The sequence below is a fragment of the Pseudophryne corroboree genome, chromosome 2 (assembly GCF_028390025.1).
Source record: "Pseudophryne corroboree isolate aPseCor3 chromosome 2, aPseCor3.hap2, whole genome shotgun sequence".
Lineage (NCBI taxonomy): Eukaryota > Metazoa > Chordata > Amphibia > Anura > Myobatrachidae > Pseudophryne > Pseudophryne corroboree.
In genome coordinates, this window is record NC_086445.1 from 1027809483 (window position 1) to 1027832020 (window position 22538).

Consider the following 22538-nt stretch of genomic DNA (forward strand, 5'->3'; position numbering starts at 1 on the left):
GCACCGGTGTATTAATTACTCACTGACACATTTTAAAAGGCCTACAGGTAATGCTAATTATTTCACTTGTGATTCTGTGAGGAGACCTGCAAAACATGCACTGTGTGGGGTCCTGAGGACCGAGTTTGAGAACCTATGGACTAGACCACAGGTTCTCAAACTTGGTCCTCTGGACCTCACACAGTGCATGTTTTGCAGGTAACCCAGCAGGTGCACAGGTGTATTAATTACTCACAGACACATTTTAAAAGGTCAGCAGGTGGAGTTAATTATTTAAATTGCAATTCTGTGAGGAGACCTGCAAAACATGCACTGTGTGGGGTCCTGAGGACCGAGTTTGAGAACCTATGGACTAGACATAAGGCCATAATGACCATTCATACTGTAGGTGTGTGTTGTCATTTTTGTAGCATGATGATTTTATTCTTTTCATGAGAATGGTAAGAACTCTTGTACTTGAATGTGAATACCTCTAGGACTAGGGATAGACATAGAGGCGATCATTCACTAATTAGCAAATGTATCAATTATCGGTTGTAAATGTATTATAGCGATACACTGCGATTTATGCGTCACGTGCAGGAAACATCTGCAGTATCTCCTGCGCTAGACATTTGTACAGTAAATAACCATTTTACCTAAATAAGGAGGAAACTGCTTTCTGTCTTTTCATACTGGATCATGTGTTTTCTTGGATCTGCGGCTCTTTAAATTTAGAATTATTTAGTTTAGGCAACAGAAAAAATCTAAACACACAACTTGTTCCTGTAGAAGTCCTGAAGTGTAAGATATTCCTCCTGTAATCTGCACGCCACACTTGTCATTCCTCCGTGTAACATTTATTTCTTAGACATTCCACAGTAACTGAGCGATAAGGGTATTTTGTTCCTTCCACACAAGTCTCCCGTATCACTGAGACTTCCTCACATTCTCTGCGTCCGAGGTTCCCGACCTGTGGGATACGTACCCCAAAAGGTGTCACAGATAGACGTAAGGAGAACTTACATCTGTTAAATACAACTACAAAAAAAAACAGTACATTAATAAATAACATAAAGGCCAGAACATATCACAAGAGGTGTCGTTAAACAAACACATTTATATATAAGGAGTGTTTTGGATCCTGGATTGATTTTTAACAAATTAAGTAAGGAATACGTAGCATAAATATACTGTAGTATTTGGTATAAACATCTGATGGTGTATATGTTGAAAGGTTAATAATCCATATTGATTCCTCTCTTAGGGGCCTATTCATCATCACTTAGACACGCAGAAACAACCGTTTTCAGAGTTTGCTTGCGGGAATCACCTTCAAATGGCGCCGGTTCCTGGAGTTGTGCTCCTTCTTCTTCGAAGGTGGTCCAGGGTTCCACTGCGCAGTCACCAGGCGACACCATGTAAAGCAACACTGGTTATATGTCCTGGGGGGCTTATTTATCATAGAATATTGCCTGTATTTTTAGGGGGTACCAACATATCTGTAGTACAGTATTACCCAGATGTATTAACGGGGTACACTGCTTGGATCCCATATTTTAAATCACAAAAGCAGGCACCATAGGGGGACGTCCGTGGAGGCTGTTAAAATGTCAATTTACCAAGCACATTCCAGAGATTGGCCCTAGTATGTGATGCCATCTGGAGATGACGTTAGCCTTGTAGCCTATGGGGTATAGATCACCAACACTAGAGAGAGATCAATAGGACTGGTAATCAGGGGCGTATCGGGATGGAAAACCAGCCTGGGGTGTTTATAGAAGCAGCCCTAATGGGGACGTGGTCTGATGAGGGAGTGGGGTCTGTTGAGGGGGGCAGGATCTTTCCTAATAGTGCCAGATTGGACGCAGTTGAAGCCTTCCTGGAAAAACTCAGGCGTGTCCAAGCATTTGCAGGGCGGGTGTCTGACGTCAATTCCGGACCCGGACAGCCCGATGTGATCGCAGCGGCTGAGTAAGTCCTGGGCTGCGCAGAGACTGCACAAAATCTGTTTGTAGAGCTCTGCTACACATGCGATCGCACACTTGCACAGCTAAAATACACTCTCCCCATAGGCGGCGACTATCCAATCGCAGCAGTGCAAAAAATGCTGCCCAGCGATCAGGTCTGAATTACCCCCCTAGGGCAGCACAAGAGGTATAACATACTATGTAGCCATGGCAGCATCACTGGATGGCAGAGTCGCTGTAGTGCAGAGATGGAATAACAGAATGTATGGAGACAATGTAGTATACTGAGTGTGATGGGCTGCCTGTCATGTGGGTGGTGGGGTCACATGACAACACACAAAACAGGCCCGACAGACACACCAGCCTACCAGGAATCTTCCTGGTGATCCGCATGGCCAATCTGCCCCTGTGATCACTTGTACCCATGGCACAAGCTTCTATTGGAGCCTCTGTCCCTGGATGAGATTTTGTTACATTCCAGTAAACCTTGATGGTCAATGGTTTTTAACTGTTGTGGGAAACCACTTATGGTTGCTCAAGACTGTGGCCGAGCATTTGCATACCCTGCCATCGATGTGCAGCCTTGAACCCATCAATGGTAAAACCATAGACCATCAACAGCAAACCATCGATGGTCAATGGTCTTCTCTACTTCTATCCCCAGTATTGGGCCCCATTGGAGTTCTTGACGGCCCTGCTCGGATAGAGTAAATGTTTAGGTCAGAAGTTCTGTGCTCGAACGGGAAATAATTATTATGTTTTGTGCAGTGAATGGTGACAGAGATTAATCTACTAAAATGGGTTTGTAACATCTTGGGATTTATTTTATTATTTTGTCGCACCATTAGCCCTAAATTTCCCAGTAGCCTATAGCACCCAGCGTTCCAGCAGTACAGAGACCCCTCCCCTGTAATCCAGGTGACACTACAGCGCAGGGGCAGCATGGCTCACAGTGACACAGTGTATGCACAGATCAATCCATCAGGCTTCATGGTACAAAGTTGGTGCCATCATGATCAGAATTCACAAGGCTGCAGGGAAGGCCGGCATGTTATGGCTGAAATTAACTGGGGCCCATTTATCAACGAGTGATAAACCTCGTTGTGAACGACAAAACTGCTTGCGTATGATAAATGGTTTTCCAGCCAATCAGCTCCCAACTGTCATGTGTTTGAAAAAACACCATTTATCATACGCAACGAGTTTTATCCTTCACAATGAGTTTTATCACTCGTTGATAAATGGTCTCCAAGATCAAAGTTACTGACTTTCTGGCTGCCCCCTCAGGTTGTTACAGCTGTGGGAGGTACGGGGGCATGACTCGGCAAAGGGGGGGATGGGTGGGTGTTTGACGCAGCAAGGAAGGTGGAGGTGGAGGTGTGTCAGTGCGATTGCGTCATCGTGGTTAGCGCTGGCAGACTAAAAGCATCAGCCAACTGTGTGCAGCATCGACACTGCGTCTGACTCTGGGCCGAAGTGCAGTAATAGTTATCTGGAAGACATAATATAATTATTAGCATCTGTGCCTTACTGTATATAGATGTTAGTCCTCTCCCTGTTGCACCCCCTATGCTATAAGGCGGGAATAGACACGTTTTACACTCTAACAAAGTTGAAGTATTTTTATATGGTGCTTACTTATAAATAGTATAACTAGCAGACGATACCCATAGCCCCCGTCCCCTGTACACACAACTCTGCCCTCCTATAGACATAACATCCTTCCAATCTGCATCACAGCCCTTCTCTATCCCCTGCTATCTCCACCTCACTACACTATTAACCCTCTATGTTCCCTCTCACTCCTTAAATTCTCACACCCCTGCCAACATCAGCATTGCCCAGTCAGTCACCCACATCCCCTCCTCTCCTTATATTCCACCCGTTCATCATTATCACAATCCTGTCTCACTCATCACGATCATCATCTTGCCCCATCATCTTCCATCACACAGCACAGACACTGCAAGCTGTGAGTCTGTTCCAGATCTGTATGGTAATCCAATGGTGGGTGCACTGTATGTGCAGAGATGATCTCATCTCCTGGCACCGCCTCCACCCCCGCCCACCGAAAGGGGCAAATGTCAGCTCGTACCCGGGAAGGACCCGTTTCCAATTCCTGGGTGGGACCCGGAATTGCGATGTAAAAGCGGTATACTGTAAGTGACCTAGAAAGAGATGGAGCTATGTGTGATCTCGATGCAACATCAAGGAGAGGAGCAATAAAGAAAGAACCAGGCGCCTGACGCTCTGCACATTGAAATTGGTGTTCCGATCATGCTTCTGCCGAACTTGACTCCGCCCCAGTTATGCAACAGAACCGGACTTAACTGCTCTGCAGAGGAACCTAATTGAGGCAGAGATTCTAACGTAATGTGGCGCAGGGGAGACTGCGTTTACACCACTTACAGTATACCCCTTATCCCCAACAGTTTTCCTTTTCACTTGAAGCACCTGCAGTTTCCTGTAAGCGTCTGCTTCCCTATGACGATCAACAAGTTGCAGGGGTGAACGCTCAGGGCTGTAGGCGTGGATCTCAGGACCAGCTGCTTCTCCCATGGGCAGCTTTACGTGCCTGCTCATGAGTTAGTAGCCCCAAGCATCTATATGCAAATATAGGAGGTGATTCAGAGCTGATCACTGCTGTGTATTTTCGCACAGCGGGTGATCGGGATGCAGTCAGTTTACCTCCAATCAAAATCCCGACGTTCAAAATCCCGATACCAATTGACCGATGATCAAAATCCCGACAAAGTCAAAATCCCGACATGGACAAAATACCGACATTTCAAGTACCGACAAGGTCAAAATACCGACATGTAAAATGCCGACAGGTCAAAATACCGACATGAGTTTTTCATGATTTTTTTTCATTGAAACTGACTTGTTCATACTTTACCATCCCAGTGGACCTGGAGGGGGAATATAATAGTGTGCCGAGCGTAGCGAGGCACCGTGCCCGAAGCATGGCGAGCGCAGCAAGCCATGCGAGGGGACGCGGTACACTTTATATGGTGTCTATGTTGATTTATGTCGACATACACACAAAAAACAAGAAACCGGGTGTCGGTATTTTGACCTGTCGGCATTTTACATGTCGGTATTTTGACCTTCTCTGTATTTTAAATGTCAGTATTTTGTCCATGTCGGTATTTTGACCATGTCGGGATTTTGACCATCGGTCAATTGGTGTCGGGATTTTGAACGTCGGGATTTTGATTGGAGGTATTTCATACTGATCCCGGGTGATCAGGTAGTAATTGCGCATGCATATGTATCGCAATGTGCACGCGCATCTGACAAGAGCAAAGGGCATCGCTGGTCAGCGATGGGATGGTGCGAAAAATCCGATCGCACAGGCGTTCGCAAGGTTATTGACAGGAGGAAGCTGTTTGTGGGTGGTAACTGACCATTTATTGGGAGTGCCCGGAAAAACGCAGGCGTGTCCAAATGTTTTCCGGGAAGGGTGTCTGACGTCAGCTCCGGCCCCGATCATCCTCTTCTAATTGCACTGTAGGAGTAAGTCCTGGGCTGCGCAGAGACTGGACAAAGTGGATTTTAGCAGCTCGGTATACACATAGGATCACACACTTCCACGGCGAATTTACACCCTCCCTGGAGGCGGCGACTATCTGAACGCTGGACAGCAAAGTTTGCAGCCCAGCAATCAGGTCTGAATCACCTTGGTTATTTACAAATAAATTTTGCGATCAATGTGTACAATATAAAATATACATCACAATATTAAATGGCACTACTGTCTTTGTAAAATTAGTTCCGCTGATCAATAACAGACATCCACGCAAACGATGCCGCGGGCAAACTCTACAAACATTATGGCTGGCATCATCTACTTATTTTAAACCTTAGTTATATTTTCTCCTTTTCTCTACATAATGTCAGTTACTATTATATTAATAAAGCGTTATTAGAATATGATCTCACGAATGTCAAAGTATGACAATATTATTATTTAGAATTAATCTGCTGTATTAATCACAATGCGGAGCGTCTGCGACGTCTGTCAAGATCGAAGACGCGGCACAAACCATGAATCAACCTGTCAGATTATTCTAAACAATAATATGTCAGACTTTGAAGTTCATCAAATCATGTAAATTGAATCAACATTTGTAGAGAATGTTTCTTTTGAATTACCAACTGCCACATTGTTCCTTGGCAGCAGCCAGGTACCCGGCACGTAACCATGCAGCAGAACATCATACCGGATTGTTCTGCCTATATCGGAGTGATAGCTCTGATGGTAGCGGTCCGTCCATGTGGTCTGCACAATGCCCCGTACAGCTCTCCAGAAGAGCGCACCTGAACAGCGGAACAATGCCGCCAAAGGAGATGAATACCCCCGGGTGTAGTTCTTTCCCAGCAAGTCCTGAGTAAATCCATCCCTCAGAACAATGTATTGAGGATCAGGTTAGATGATCTGGGAAGAGAAGTGGCATCAAGTGTAATATAAATAAGACATTATGCCAAATATTTCTGGCACTGCTATGGTACAGGGCAGATGGCCAAGTAGATATAAAGTGAAGAGGCTGGCATGGCAGAATCAGATGAATCCCTTGCAGCACTCCAGAACGTGCTGGGCAGCCAGTATTCAGGAGCGTACCTAATGGACCAACATCCCTAAAGCTGCCAGATTTTTCCACCCTACTGATCTGTACAGTACACCGATCAGAGCTGGACTGATTAATCTATTCTGCTGATCTGTATAAGACTGATGCTGCCCGCTCTCTACTGATATGTACAGTACACTGACACAGAGCTGGACTAATTCACCCATTCTGCTGATCTGTATAAGACTGATGCTGGCCGCTCTCTACTGATCTGTACAGTACACTGACACAGAGCTGGACTAATTCACCCATTCTGCTGATCTGTATAAGACTGATGCTGGCCGCTCTCTACTGATCTGTACAGTACACTGACACAGAGCTGGACTGATTCACCCATTCTGCTGATCTGTATAAGACTGATGCTGGCCGCTCTCTACTGATCTGTACAGTACACTGACACAGAGCTGGACTGATTCACCCATTCTGCTGATCTGTATAAGACTGATGCTGCCCGCTCTCTACTGATCTGTACAGTACACTGACACAGAGCTGGACTGATTCACTCATTCTGCTGATCTGTATAAGACTGATGCTGCCCGCTCTCTACTGATCTGTACAGTACACTGACACAGAGCTGGACTGATTCACCCATTCTGCTGATCTGTATAAGACTGATGCTGCCTGCTCTCTACTGATCTGTACAATACACTGACACAGAGCTGGACTGATTCACTCATTCTGCTGATCTGTATAAGACTGATGCTGCCCGCTCTCTACTGATCTGTACAGTACACTGACACAGAGCTGGACTGATTCACCCATTCTGCTGATCTGTATAAGACTGATGCTGCCCGCTCTCTACTGATCTGTACAGTACACCGACACAGAGCTGGACTGATTGATTCACTCATTCTGCTGATCTGTATAAGACTGATGCTGCCCGCTCTCTACTGATATGTACAGTACACAGACACAGAGCTGGACTGATTCACTCATTCTGCTGATCTGTATAAGACTGGTGCTGCCCGCTCTCTACTGATCTGTACAGTACACCGACACAGAGCTGGACTGATTCACTCATTCTGCTGATCTGTATAAGACTGATGCTGCCCGCTCTCTACTGATCTGTACAGTACACCGACACAGAGCTGGACTGATTCACCCATTCTGCTGATCTGTATAAGACTGATGCTGCCCGCTCTCTACTGATCTGTACAGTACACAGACACAGAACTGGACTGATTCACCCATTCTGCTGATCTGTATAAGACTGATGCTGGCCGCTCTTTACTGATCTGTACAGTACACTGACACAGTGCTGGACTGATTCATCTATTCTGCTTATCTGTATAAGACTGATGCTGGCCGCTCTGTACTGATCTGTACAGTACACCGACACAGAGCTGGACTGATTCACCCATTCTGCTGATCTGTATAAGATTGATGCTGGCCGCTCTGTACTGATCTGTACAGTACACCGACACAGAACTGGACTGATTCACCCATTCTGCTGATCTGTATAAGACTGATGCTGGCCGCTCTCTACTGATCTGTACAGTACACCGACACAGAACTGGACTGATTCACCCATTCTGCTGATCTGTATAAGACTGATGCTGCCCGCTCTCTACTGATCTGTACAGTACACTGACACAGAGCTGGACTGATTCACCCATTCTGCTGATCTGTATAAGACTGATGCTGCCCGCTCTCTACTGATCTGAACAGTACACCGACACAGAGCTGGACTGATTCACTCATTCTGCTGATCTGTATAAGACTGATGCTGCCCGCTCTCTACTGATCTGTACAGTACACAGACACAGAGCTGGACTGATTCACTCATTCTGCTGATCTGTATAAGACTGATGCTGCCCGCTCTCTACTGATCTGTACAGTACACCGACACAGAGCTGGACTGATTCACTCATTCTGCTGATCTGTATAAGACTGATGCTGCCCGCTCTCTATGGATCTGTACAGTACACAGACACAGAGCTGGACTGATTCACTCATTCTGCTGATCTGTATAAGACTGATGCTGCCTGCTCTCTACTGATCTGTACAGTACACCGACACAGAGCTGGACTGATTCACTCATTCTGCTTATCTGTATAAGACTGATGCTGCCTGCTCTTTACTGATCTGTACAGTACACCGACACAGAGCTGGACTGATTCACTCATTCTGCTGATCTGTATAAGACTGATGCTTCCCGCTCTCTACTGATCTGTACAGTACACCGACACAGAGCTGGACTGATTCACTCATTCTGCTGATCTGTATAAGACTGATGCTTCCCGCTCTCTACTGATCTGTACAGTACACCGACACAGAGCTGGACTGATTCACTCATTCTGCTGATCTGTATAAGACTGATGCTGCCCGCTCTCTACTGATCTGTACAGTACACAGACACAGAGCTGGACTGAATCACCCAGTTTGCTGATCTGTATAAGACTGATGCTGCCCGCTCTCTACTAATCTGTACAGTACACAGACACAGAACTGGACTGATTCACCCATTCTGCTGATCTGTATAAGACTGATGCTGGCCGCTCTCTACTGATCTGTACAGTACACTGACACAGAGCTGGACTGATTCATCTATTCTGCTGATCTGTATAAGACTGATGCTGGCCGCTCTGTACTGATCTGTACAGTACACCGACACAGAGCTGGACTGATTCACCCATTCTGCTGATCTGTATAAGATTGATGCTGGCCGCTCTCTACTGATTTGTACAGTATACCGACACAGAACTGAACTGATTCACCCATTCTGCTGGTCTGTATAAGACTGATGCTGCCCGCTCTCTACTGATCTGTACAGTACACTGACACAGAGCTGGACTGATTCACCCATTCTTCTGATCTGTATAAGACTGATGCTGCCCGCTCTCTACTGGTCTGTACAGTACACAGACACAGAGCTGGACTGATTCACCCATTCTGCTGATCTGTATAAGACTGATGCTGCCCGCTCTCTACTAATCTGTACAGTACACCGACACAGAGCTGGACTGATTCACTCATTCTGCTGATCTGTATAAGACTGATGCTGCCCGCTCTCTTCTGATCTGTACAGTACACTGACACAGAGCTGGACTGATTCACTCATTCTGCTGATCTGTATAAGACTGATGCTGCCCGCTCTCTACTGATCTGTACAGTACACCGACACAGAGCTGGACTGATTCACTCATTCTGCTGATCTGTATAAGACTGATGCTGCCCGCTCTCTACTGATCTGTACAGTACACAGACACAGAGCTGGACTGATTCACTCATTCTGCTGATCTGTATAAGACTGATGCTGCCCGCTCTCTACTGATCTGTACAGTACACCGACACAGAGCTGGACTTATTCACTCATTCTGCTGATCTGTATAAGACTGATGCTGCCTGCTCTCTACTGATCTGTACAATACACTGACACAGAGCTGGACTGATTCACCCATTCTGCTGATCTGTATAAGACTGCTGCTGCCCGCTCTCTACTGATCTGTACAGTACACAGACACAGAGCTGGACTGATACACCCATTCTTCTGATCTGTATAAAACTGATGCTGCCCGCTCTCTACTGATCTATACAGTACACAGACACAGAGCTGGACTGATTCACCCATTCTTCTGATCTGTATAAAACTGATGCTGCCCGCTCTCTACTGATCTGTACAGTACACCAACACAGAGCTGGACTGATTCACTCATTCTGCTTATCTGTATAAGACTGATGCTGCCTGCTCTCTACTGATCTGTACAGTACACCGATCAGAGCTGGACTGATTCACTCATTCTGCTGATCTGTATAAGACTGATGCTGCCTGCTCTTTACTGATCTGTACAGTACACCGACACAGAGCTGGACTGATTCACTCATTCTGCTGATCTGTATAAGACTGATGCTGCCTGCTCTCTACTGATCTGTACAGTACACAGACACAGAGCTGGACTGATTCACCCATTCTGCTGATCTGTATAAGACTGCTGCTGCCCGCTCGCTACTGATCTGTACAGTACACAGACACAGAGCTGGACTGATTCATCTATTCTGCTGATCTGTATAAGACTGATGCTGCCTGCTCTTTACTGATCTGTACAGTACACCGACACAGAGCTGGACTGATTCACTCATTCTGCTGATCTGTATAAGACTGATGCTGCCTGCTCTTTACTGATCTGTACAGTACACAGACACAGAGCTGGACTGATTCATCTATTCTGCTGATCTGTATAAGACTGATGCTGCCTGCTCTTTACTGATCTGTACAATACACCGACACAGAGCTGGACTGATTCACTCATTCTGCTGATCTGTATAAGACTGCTGCTGCCCGCTCTCTACTGATCTGTACAGTACACAGACACAGAGCTGGACTGATTCATCTATTCTGCTGATCTGTATAAGACTGATGCTGCCTGCTCTTTACTGATCTGTACAATACACCGACACAGAGCTGGACTGATTCACTCATTCTGCTGATCTGTATAAGACTGATGCTGCCCGCTCTCTACTGATCTGTACAATACACCGACACAGAGCTGGACTGATTCACTCATTCTGCTGATCTGTATAAGACTGATGCTGCCCGCTCTCTACTGATCTGTACAGTACACAGATACGGAGCTGGACTGATTCACTCATTCTGCTGATCTGTATAAGACTGATGCTGCCCGCTCTCTACTGATCTGTACAGTACACTGACACAGAGCTGGACTGATTCATCTATTCTGCTGATCTGTATAAGACTGATGCTGGCCGCTCTGTACTGATCTGTACAGTACACCGACACAGAGCTGGACTGATTCACCCATTCTGCTGATCTGTATAAGATTGATGCTGGCCTCTCTGTACTGATCTGTACAGTACACCGACACAGAACTGGACTGATTCACCCATTCTGCTGATCTGTATAAGACTGATGCTGGCCGCTCTCTACTGATTTGTACAGTATACCGACACAGAACTGAACTGATTCACCCATTCTGCTGGTCTGTATAAGACTGATGCTGCCCGCTCTCTACTGATCTGTACAGTACACTGACACAGAGCTGGACTGATTCACCCATTCTTCTGATCTGTATAAGACTGATGCTGCCCGCTCTCTACTGGTCTGTACAGTACACAGACACAGAGCTGGACTGATTCACCCATTCTGCTGATCTGTATAAGACTGATGCTGCCCGCTCTCTACTAATCTGTACAGTACACCGACACAGAGCTGGACTGATTCACTCATTCTGCTGATCTGTATAAGACTGATGCTGCCCGCTCTCTTCTGATCTGTACAGTACACTGACACAGAGCTGGACTGATTCACTCATTCTGCTGATCTGTATAAGACTGATGCTGCCCGCTCTCTACTGATCTGTACAGTACACCGACACAGAGCTGGACTGATTCACTCATTCTGCTGATCTGTATAAGACTGATGCTGCCCGCTCTCTACTGATCTGTACAGTACACAGACACAGAGCTGGACTGATTCACTCATTCTGCTGATCTGTATAAGACTGATGCTGCCTGCTCTCTACTGATCTGTACAGTACACCGACACAGAGCTGGACTTATTCACTCATTCTGCTGATCTGTATAAGACTGATGCTGCCTGCTCTCTACTGATCTGTACAATACACTGACACAGAGCTGGACTGATTCACCCATTCTGCTGATCTGTATAAGACTGCTGCTGCCCGCTCTCTACTGATCTGTACAGTACACAGACACAGAGCTGGACTGATACACCCATTCTTCTGATCTGTATAAAACTGATGCTGCCCGCTCTCTACAGTACACAGACACAGAGCTGGACTGATTCACCCATTCTTCTGATCTGTATAAAACTGATGCTGCCCGCTCTCTACTGATCTGTACAGTACACCAACACAGAGCTGAACTGATTCACTCATTCTGCTTATCTGTATAAGACTGATGCTGCCTGCTCTCTACTGATCTGTACAGTACACCGATCAGAGCTGGACTGATTCACTCATTCTGCTGATCTGTATAAGACTGATGCTGCCTGCTCTTTACTGATCTGTACAGTACACCGACACAGAGCTGGACTGATTCACTCATTCTGCTGATCTGTATAAGACTGATGCTGCCTGCTCTTTACTGATCTGTACAATACACTGACACAGAGCTGGACTGATTCACTCATTCTGCTTATCTGTATAAGACTGATGCTGCCTGCTCTCTACTGATCTGTACAGTACACAGACACAGAGCTGGACTGATTCACCCATTCTGCTGATCTGTATAAGACTGCTGCTGCCCGCTCTCTACTGATCTGTACAGTACACAGACACAGAGCTGGACTGATTCATCTATTCTGCTGATCTGTATAAGACTGATGCTGCCTGCTCTTTACTGATCTGTACAGTACACCGACACAGAGCTGGACTGATTCACTCATTCTGCTGATCTGTATAAGACTGATGCTGCCTGCTCTTTACTGATCTGTACAGTACACAGACACAGAGCTGGACTGATTCATCTATTCTGCTGATCTGTATAAGACTGATGCTGCCTGCTCTTTACTGATCTGTACAATACACCGACACAGAGCAGGACTGATTCACTCATTCTGCTGATCTGTATAAGACTGCTGCTGCCCGCTCTCTACTGATCTGTACAGTACACAGACACAGAGCTGGACTGATTCATCTATTCTGCTGATCTGTATAAGACTGATGCTGCCTGCTCTTTACTGATCTGTACAATACACCGACACAGAGCTGGACTAATTCACTCATTCTGCTGATCTGTATAAGACTGATGCTGCCCGCTCTCTACTGATCTGTACAATACACCGACACAGAGCTGGACTGATTCACTCATTCTGCTGATCTGTATAAGACTGATGCTGCCCGCTCTCTACTGATCTGTACAGTACACAGACACGGAGCTGGACTGATTCACTCATTCTGCTGATCTGTATAAGACTGATGTTGCCCGCTCTCTACTGATCTGTACAGTACACCGACACAGAGCTGGACTGATTCACTCATTCTGCTGATCTGTATAAGACTGATGCTGCCCGCTCTCTATGAATCTGTACAGTACACCGACACAGAGCTGGACTGATTCACTCATTCTGCTTATCTGTATAAGACTGATGCTGCCTGCTCTTTACTGATCTGTACAGTACACCGACACAGAGCTGGACTGATTCACTCATTCTGCTGATCTGTATAAGACTGATGCTTCCCGCTCTCTACTGATCTGTACAGTACACTGACACAGAGCTGGACTGATTCACTCATTCTGCTGATCTGTATAAGACTGATGCTGCCCGCTCTCTACTGATCTGTACAGTACACCGACACAGAGCTGGACTGATTCACCCATTCTGCTGATCTGTATAAGACTGATGCTGCCCGCTCTCTACTAATCTGTACAGTACACAGACACAGAACTGGACTGATTCACCCATTCTGCTGATCTGTATAAGACTGATGCTGGCCGATCTCTACTGATCTGTACAGTACACTGACACAGAGCTGGACTGATTCATCTATTCTGCTGATCTGTATAAGACTGATGCTGGCCGCTCTGTACTGATCTGTACAGTACACTGACACAGAGCTGGACTGATTCACCCATTCTGCTGATCTGTATAAGATTGATGCTGGCCTCTCTGTACTGATCTGTACAGTACACCGACACAGAACTGGACTGATTCACCCATTCTGCTGATCTGTATAAGACTGATGCTGGCCGCTCTCTACTGATTTGTACAGTATACCGACACAGAACTGAACTGATTCACCCATTCTGCTGGTCTGTATAAGACTGATGCTGCCCGCTCTCTACTGATCTGTACAGTACACTGACACAGAGCTGGACTGATTCACCCATTCTTCTGATCTGTATAAGACTGAAGCTGCCCGCTCTCTATGGATCTGTACAGTACACCGACACAGAGCTGGACTAATTCACTCATTCTGCTGATCTGTATAAGACTGATGCTGCCCGCTCTCTACTGATCTGTACAGTAAACAAACACAGAGCTGGACTTATTCACTCATTCTGCTGATCTGTATAAGACTGATGCTGCCTGCTCTCTACTGATCTGTACAATACACTGACACAGAGCTGGACTGATTCACCCATTCTGCTGATCTGTATAAGACTGCTGCTGCCCGCTCTCTACTGATCTATACAGTACACAGACACAGAGCTGGACTGATACACCCATTCTTCTGATCTGTATAAAACTGATGCTGCCCGCTCTCTACTGATCTGTACAGTACACCGACACAGAGCTGGACTGATTCACTCATTCTGCTTATCTGTATAAGACTGATGCTGCCTGCTCTTTACTGATCTGTACAATAAACTGACACAGAGCTGGACTGATTCACTCATTCTGCTAATCTGTATAAGACTGATGCTGCCCGATCTCTACTGATCTGTACAGTACACCGACACAGAGCTGGACTGATTCACTCATTCTGCTTATCTGTATAAGACTGATGCTGCCTGCCCTCTACTGATCTGTACAGTACACCGATCAGAGCTGGACTGATTCACTCATTCTGCTGATCTGTATAAGACTGATGCTGCCTGCTCTTTACTGATCTGTACAGTACACCGACACAGAGCTGGACTGATTCACTCATTCTGCTGATCTGTATAAGACTTATGCTGCCTGCTCTTTACTGATCTGTACAATACACTGACACAGAGCTGGACTGATTCACTCATTCTGCTTATCTGTAAAAGACTGATGCTGCCTGCTCTCTACTGATCTGTACAGTACACAGACACAGAGCTGGACTGATACACTCATTCTGCTGATCTGTATAAGACTGATGCTGCCGCTCTCTACTGATCTGTACAGTACACAGACACGGAGCTGGACTGATTCACTCATTCTGCTGATCTGTATAAGACTGATGCTGCCCGCTCTCTACTGATCTGTACAGTACACCGACACAGAGCTGGACTGATTCACTCATTCTGCTGATCTGTATAAGACTGATGCTGCCCGCTCTCTATGAATCTGTACAGTACACCGACACAGAGCTGGACTGATTCACTCATTCTGTTGATCTGTATAAGACAGATGCTGCCTGCTCTCTACTGATCTGTACAGTACACCGACACAGAGCTGGACTGATTCACTCATTCTGCTTATCTGTATAAGACTGATGCTGCCTGCTCTTTACTGATCTGTACAGTACACCGACACCGAGCTGGACTGATTCACTCATTCTGCTGATCTGTATAAGACTGATGCTTCCCGCTCTCTACTGATCTGTACAGTACACCGACACAGAGCTGGACTGATTCACTCATTCTGCTGATCTGTATAAGACTGATGCTGCCCGCTCTCTACTGATCTGTACAGTACACCGACACAGAGCTGGACTGATTCACTCATTCTGCTGATCTGTATAAGACTGATGCTGCCTGCTCTCTACTGATCTGTACAATACACTGACACAGAGCTGAACTGATTCACCCATTCTGCTGATCTGTATAAGACTGCTGCTGCCCGCTCTCTACTGACCTGTACAGTACACCGACACAGAGCTGGACTGATTCACTCATTCTGCTGATCTGTATAAGACTGATGCTGCCCGCTCTCTACTGATCTGTACAGCACACCGACACAGAGCTGGACTGATTCACTCATTCTGCTGATCTGTATAAGACTGATGCTGCCCGCTCTCTACTGATCTGTACAGTACACCGACACAGAGCTGGACTGATTCACCCATTCTGCTGATCTGTATAAGACTGATGCTGCCCGCTCTCTACTAATCTGTACAGTACACAGACACAGAACTGGACAGATTCACCCATTCTGCTGATCTGTATAAGACTGATGCTGGCCGCTCTCTACTGATCTGTACAGTACACTGACACAGAGCTGGACTGATTCATCTATTCTGCTGATCTGTATAAGACTGATGCTGGCCGCTCTGTACTGATCTGTACAGTACACTGACACAGAGCTGGACTGATTCACCCATTCTGCTAATCTGTATAAGATTGATGCTGGCCTCTCTGTACTGATCTGTACAGTACACCGACACAGAACTGGACTGATTCACCCATTCTGCTGATCTGTATAAGACTGATGCTGGCCGCTCTCTACTGATTTGTACAGTATACCGACACAGAACTGAACTGATTCACCCATTCTGCTGGTCTGTATAAGACTGATGCTGCCCGCTCTCTACTGATCTGTACAGTACACTGACACAGAGCTGGACTGATTCACCCATTCTGCTGATCTGTATAAGACTGACGCTGCCCGCTCTCTACTGGTCTGTACAGTACACCGACACAGAGCTGGACTGATTCACCCATTCTGCTGATCTGTATAAGACTGATGCTGCCCGCTCTCTACTAATCTGTACAGTACACAGACACAGAGCTGGACTGATTCACTCATTCTGCTGATCTGTATAAGACTGATAATGCCCGCTCTCTTCTGATCTGTACAGTACACTGACACAGCTGGACTGATTCACTAATTCTGCTGATCTGTATAAGACTGATGCTGCCCGCTCTCTACTGATCTGTACAGTACACAGACACAGAGCTGGACTGATTCACTCATTCTGCTGATCTGTATAAGACTGATGCTGCCCGCTCTCTACTGATCTGTACAGCACACCGACACAGAGCTGGACTGATTCACTCATTCTGCTGATCTGTATAAGACTGATGCTGCCTGCTCTCTACTGATCTGTACAATACACTGACACAGAGCTGGACTGATTCACCCATTCTGCTGATCTGTATAAGACTGCTGCTGCCCGCTCTCTACTGATCTGTACAGTACACCGACACAGAGCTGGACTGATTCACTCATTCTGCTGATCTGTATAAGACTGATGCTGCCCGCTCTCTACTGATCTGTACAGCACACCGACACAGAGCTGGACTGATTCACTCATTCTGCTGATCTGTATAAGACTGATGCTGCCTGCTCTCTACTGATCTGTACAATACACTGACACAGAGCTGGACTGATTCACCCATTCTGCTGATCTGTATAAGACTGCTGCTGCCTGCTCTCTACTGATCTGTACAGTACACAGACACAGAGCTGGACTGATTCACCCATTCTTCTGATCTGTATAAAACTGATGCTGCCCGCTCTCTACTGATCTGTACAGTACACAGACACAGAGCTGGACTGATTCACTCATTCTGCTTATCTGTATAAGACTGATGCTGCCTGCTCTCTACTGATCTGTACAGTACACCGATCAGAGCTGGACTGATTCACTCATTCTGCTGATCTGTATAAGACTGATGCTGCCTGCTCTTTACTGATCTGTACAGTACACCGACACAGAGCTGGACTGATTCACTCATTCTGCTGATCTGTATAAGACTGATGCTGCCTGCTCTTTACTGATCTGTACAATACACTGACACAGAGCTGGACTGATTCACTCATTCTGCTTATCTGTATAAGACTGATGCTGCCTGCTCTCTACTGATCTGTACAGTACACAGACACAGAGCTGGACTGATTCACCCATTCTGCTGATCTGTATAAGACTGCTGCTGCCCGCTCTCTACTGATCTGTACAGTACACAGACACAGAGCTGGACTGATTCACACATTCTGCTGATCTGTATAAGACTGCTGCTGCCCGCTCTCTACTGATCTGTACAGTACACAGACACAGAGCTGGACTGATTCATCTATTCTGCTGATCTGTATAAGACTGATGCTGCCTGCTCTTTACTGATCTGTACAGTACACCGACACAGAGCTGGACTGATTCACTCATTCTGCTGATCTGTATAAGACTGATGCTGCCTGCTCTTTACTGATCTGTACAATACACTGACACAGAGCTGGACTGATTCACTCATTCTGCTGATCTGTATAAGACTGCTGCTGCCCGCTCTCTACTGATCTGTACAGTACACAGACACAGAGCTGGACTGATTCATCTATTCTGCTGATCTGTATGAGACTGATGCTGCCTGCTCTTTACTGATCTGTACAGTACACCGACACAGAGCTGGACTGATTCACTCATTCTGCTGATCTGTATAAGACTGATGCTGCCGCTCTCTACTGATCTGTACAGTACACAGACACGGAGCTGGACTGATTCACTCATTCTGCTGATCTGTATAAGACTGATGCTGCCCGCTCTCTACTGATCTGTACAGTACACCGACACAGAGCTGGACTGATTCACTCATTCTGCTGATCTGTATAAGACTGATGCTGCCCGCTCTCTATGAATCTGTACAGTACACCGACACAGAGCTGGACTGATTCACTCATTCTGCTGATCTGTATAAGACTGATGCTGCCTGCTCTCTACTGATCTGTACAGTACACCGACACAGAGCTGGACTGATTCACTCATTCTGCTTATCTGTATAAGACTGATGCTGCCTGCTCTTTACTGATCTGTACAGTACACCGACACAGAGCTGGACTGATTCACTCATTCTGCTGATCTGTATAAGACTGATGCCTCCCGCTCTCTACTGATCTGTACAGTACACCGACACAGAGCTGGACTGATTCACTCATTCTGCTGATCTGTATAAGACTGATGCTGCCGCTCTCTGCTGATCTGTACAGTACACCGACACAGAGCTGGACTGATTCACCCATTCTGCTGATCTGTATAAGACTGATGCTGCCCGCTCTCTACTAATCTGTACAGTACACCGACACAGAGCTGGACTGATTCACTCATTCTGCTGATCTGTATAAGACTGATGCTGCCCGCTCTCTTCTGATCTGTACAGTACACTGACACAGCTGGACTGATTCACTCATTCTGCTGATCTGTATAAGACTGATGCTGCCCGCTCTCTACTGATCTGTACAGTACACCGACACAGAGCTGGACTGATTCACTGATTCTGCTGATCTGTATAAGACTGATGCTGCCCGCTCTCTACTGATCTGTACAGTACACAGACACAGAGCTGGACTGATTCACTCATTCTGCTGATCTGTATAAGACTGATGCTGCCCGCTCTCTACTGATCTGTACAGCACACCGACACAGAGCTGGACTGATTCACCCATTCTGCTGATCTGTATAAGACTGATGCTGCCCGCTCTCTACTGATCTGTACAGTACACCGACACAGAGCTGGACTTATTCACTCATTCTGCTGATCTGTATAAGACTGATGCTGCCTGCTCTCTACTGATCTGTACAATACACTGACACAGAGCTGGACTGATTCACCCATTCTGCTGATCTGTATAAGACTGATGCTGCCTGCTCTCTACTGATCTGTACAGTACACAGACACAGAGCTGGACTGATTCACCCATTCTTCTGATCTGTATAAAACTGATGCTGCCCGCTCTCTACTGATCTGTACAGTACACCGACACAGAGCTGGACTGATTCACTCATTCTGCTTATCTGTATAAGACTGATGCTGCCTGCTCTCTACTGATCTGTACAGTACACTGATCAGAGCTGGACTGATTCACTCATTCTGCTGATCTGTATAAGACTGATGCTGCCTGCTCTTTACTGATCTGTACAGTACACCGACACAGAGCTGGACTGATTCACTCATTCTGCTGTTCTGTATAAGACTGATGCTGCCTGCTCTTTACTGATCTGTACAATACACTGACACAGAGCTGGACTGATTCACTCATTCTGCTTATCTGTATAAGACTGATGCTGCCTGCTCTCTACTGATCTGTACAGTACACAGACACAGAGCTGGACTGATTCACCCATTCTGCTGATCTGTATAAGACTGCTGCTGCCCGCTCTCTACTGATCTGTACAGTACACAGACACAGAGCTGGACTGATTCATCTATTCTGCTGATCTGTATAAGACTGATGCTGCCTGCTCTTTACTGATCTGTACAGTACACAGACACAGAGCTGGACTGATTCACCCATTCTGCTGATCTGTATAAGACTGCTGCTGCCCGCTCTCTACTGATCTGTACAGTACACAGACACAGAGCTGGACTGATTCATCTATTCTGCTGATCTGTATAAGACTGATGCTGCCTGCTCTTTACTGATCTGTACAGTACACCGACACAGAGCTGGACTGATTCACTCATTCTGCTGATCTGTATAAGACTGATGCTGCCTGCTCTCTACTGATCTGTACAATACACTGACACAGAGCTGAACTGATTCACCCATTCTGCTGATCTGTATAAGACTGCTGCTGCCCGCTCTCTACTGATCTGTACAGTACACCGACACAGAGCTGGACTGATTCACTCATTCTGCTGATCTGTATAAGACTGATGCTGCCCGCTCTCTACTGAGCTGTACAGCACACCGACACAGAGCTGGACTGATTCACTCATTCTGCTGATCTGTATAAGACTGATGCTGCCCGCTCTCTACTGATCTGTACAGTACACCGACACAGAGCTGGACTGATTCACCCATTCTGCTGATCTGTATAAGACTGATGCTGCCCGCTCTCTACTAATCTGTACAGTACACAGACACAGAACTGGACAGATTCACCCATTCTGCTGATCTGTATAAGACTGATGCTGGCCGCTCTCTACTGATCTGTACAGTACACTGACACAGAGCTGGACTGATTCATCTATTCTGCTGATCTGTATAAGACTGATGCTGGCCGCTCTGTACTGATCTGTACAGTACACTGACACAGAGCTGGACTGATTCACCCATTCTGCTAATCTGTATAAGATTGATGCTGGCCTCTCTGTACTGATCTGTACAGTACACCGACACAGAACTGGACTGATTCACCCATTCTGCTGATCTGTATAAGACTGATGCTGGCCGCTCTCTACTGATTTGTACAGTATACCGACACAGAACTGAACTGATTCACCCATTCTGCTGGTCTGTATAAGACTGATGCTGCCCGCTCTCTACTGATCTGTACAGTACACTGACACAGAGCTGGACTGATTCACCCATTCTGCTGATCTGTATAAGACTGACGCTGCCCGCTCTCTACTGGTCTGTACAGTACACCGACACAGAGCTGGACTGATTCACCCATTCTGCTGATCTGTATAAGACTGATGCTGCCCGCTCTCTACTAATCTGTACAGTACACAGACACAGAGCTGGACTGATTCACTCATTCTGCTGATCTGTATAAGACTGATAATGCCCGCTCTCTTCTGATCTGTACAGTACACTGACACAGCTGGACTGATTCACTAATTCTGCTGATCTGTATAAGACTGATGCTGCCCGCTCTCTACTGATCTGTACAGTACACAGACACAGAGCTGGACTGATTCACTCATTCTGCTGATCTGTATAAGACTGATGCTGCCCGCTCTCTACTGATCTGTACAGCACACCGACACAGAGCTGGACTGATTCACTCATTCTGCTGATCTGTATAAGACTGATGCTGCCTGCTCTCTACTGATCTGTACAATACACTGACACAGAGCTGGACTGATTCACCCATTCTGCTGATCTGTATAAGACTGCTGCTGCCCGCTCTCTACTGATCTGTACAGTACACCGACACAGAGCTGGACTGATTCACTCATTCTGCTGATCTGTATAAGACTGATGCTGCCCGCTCTCTACTGATCTGTACAGCACACCGACACAGAGCTGGACTGATTCACTCATTCTGCTGATCTGTATAAGACTGATGCTGCCTGCTCTCTACTGATCTGTACAATACACTGACACAGAGCTGGACTGATTCACCCATTCTGCTGATCTGTATAAGACTGCTGCTGCCTGCTCTCTACTGATCTGTACAGTACACAGACACAGAGCTGGACTGATTCACCCATTCTTCTGATCTGTATAAAACTGATGCTGCCCGCTCTCTACTGATCTGTACAGTACACAGACACAGAGCTGGACTGATTCACTCATTCTGCTTATCTGTATAAGACTGATGCTGCCTGCTCTCTACTGATCTGTACAGTACACCGATCAGAGCTGGACTGATTCACTCATTCTGCTGATCTGTATAAGACTGATGCTGCCTGCTCTCTACTGATCTGTACAGTACACAGACACAGAGCTGGACTGATTCACCCATTC

The 22538-nt window shown here is 46.4% G+C and overlaps 1 long non-coding RNA gene across 1 annotated transcript in view; it reads right to left on the minus strand.

Annotated features, from left to right (window-relative positions):
- Positions 1 to 1098: 1098 nt before the first annotated feature.
- The window catches only part of LOC134988317 (uncharacterized), a 77814-nt gene continuing 56374 nt past the window's right edge, over positions 1099 to 22538 (minus strand). Inside the window, exon 4 of the long non-coding RNA XR_010193809.1 lies at positions 1099 to 3441. This is a non-coding gene — a long non-coding RNA (uncharacterized LOC134988317). The remainder of the gene's footprint in view (positions 3442 to 22538) is intronic.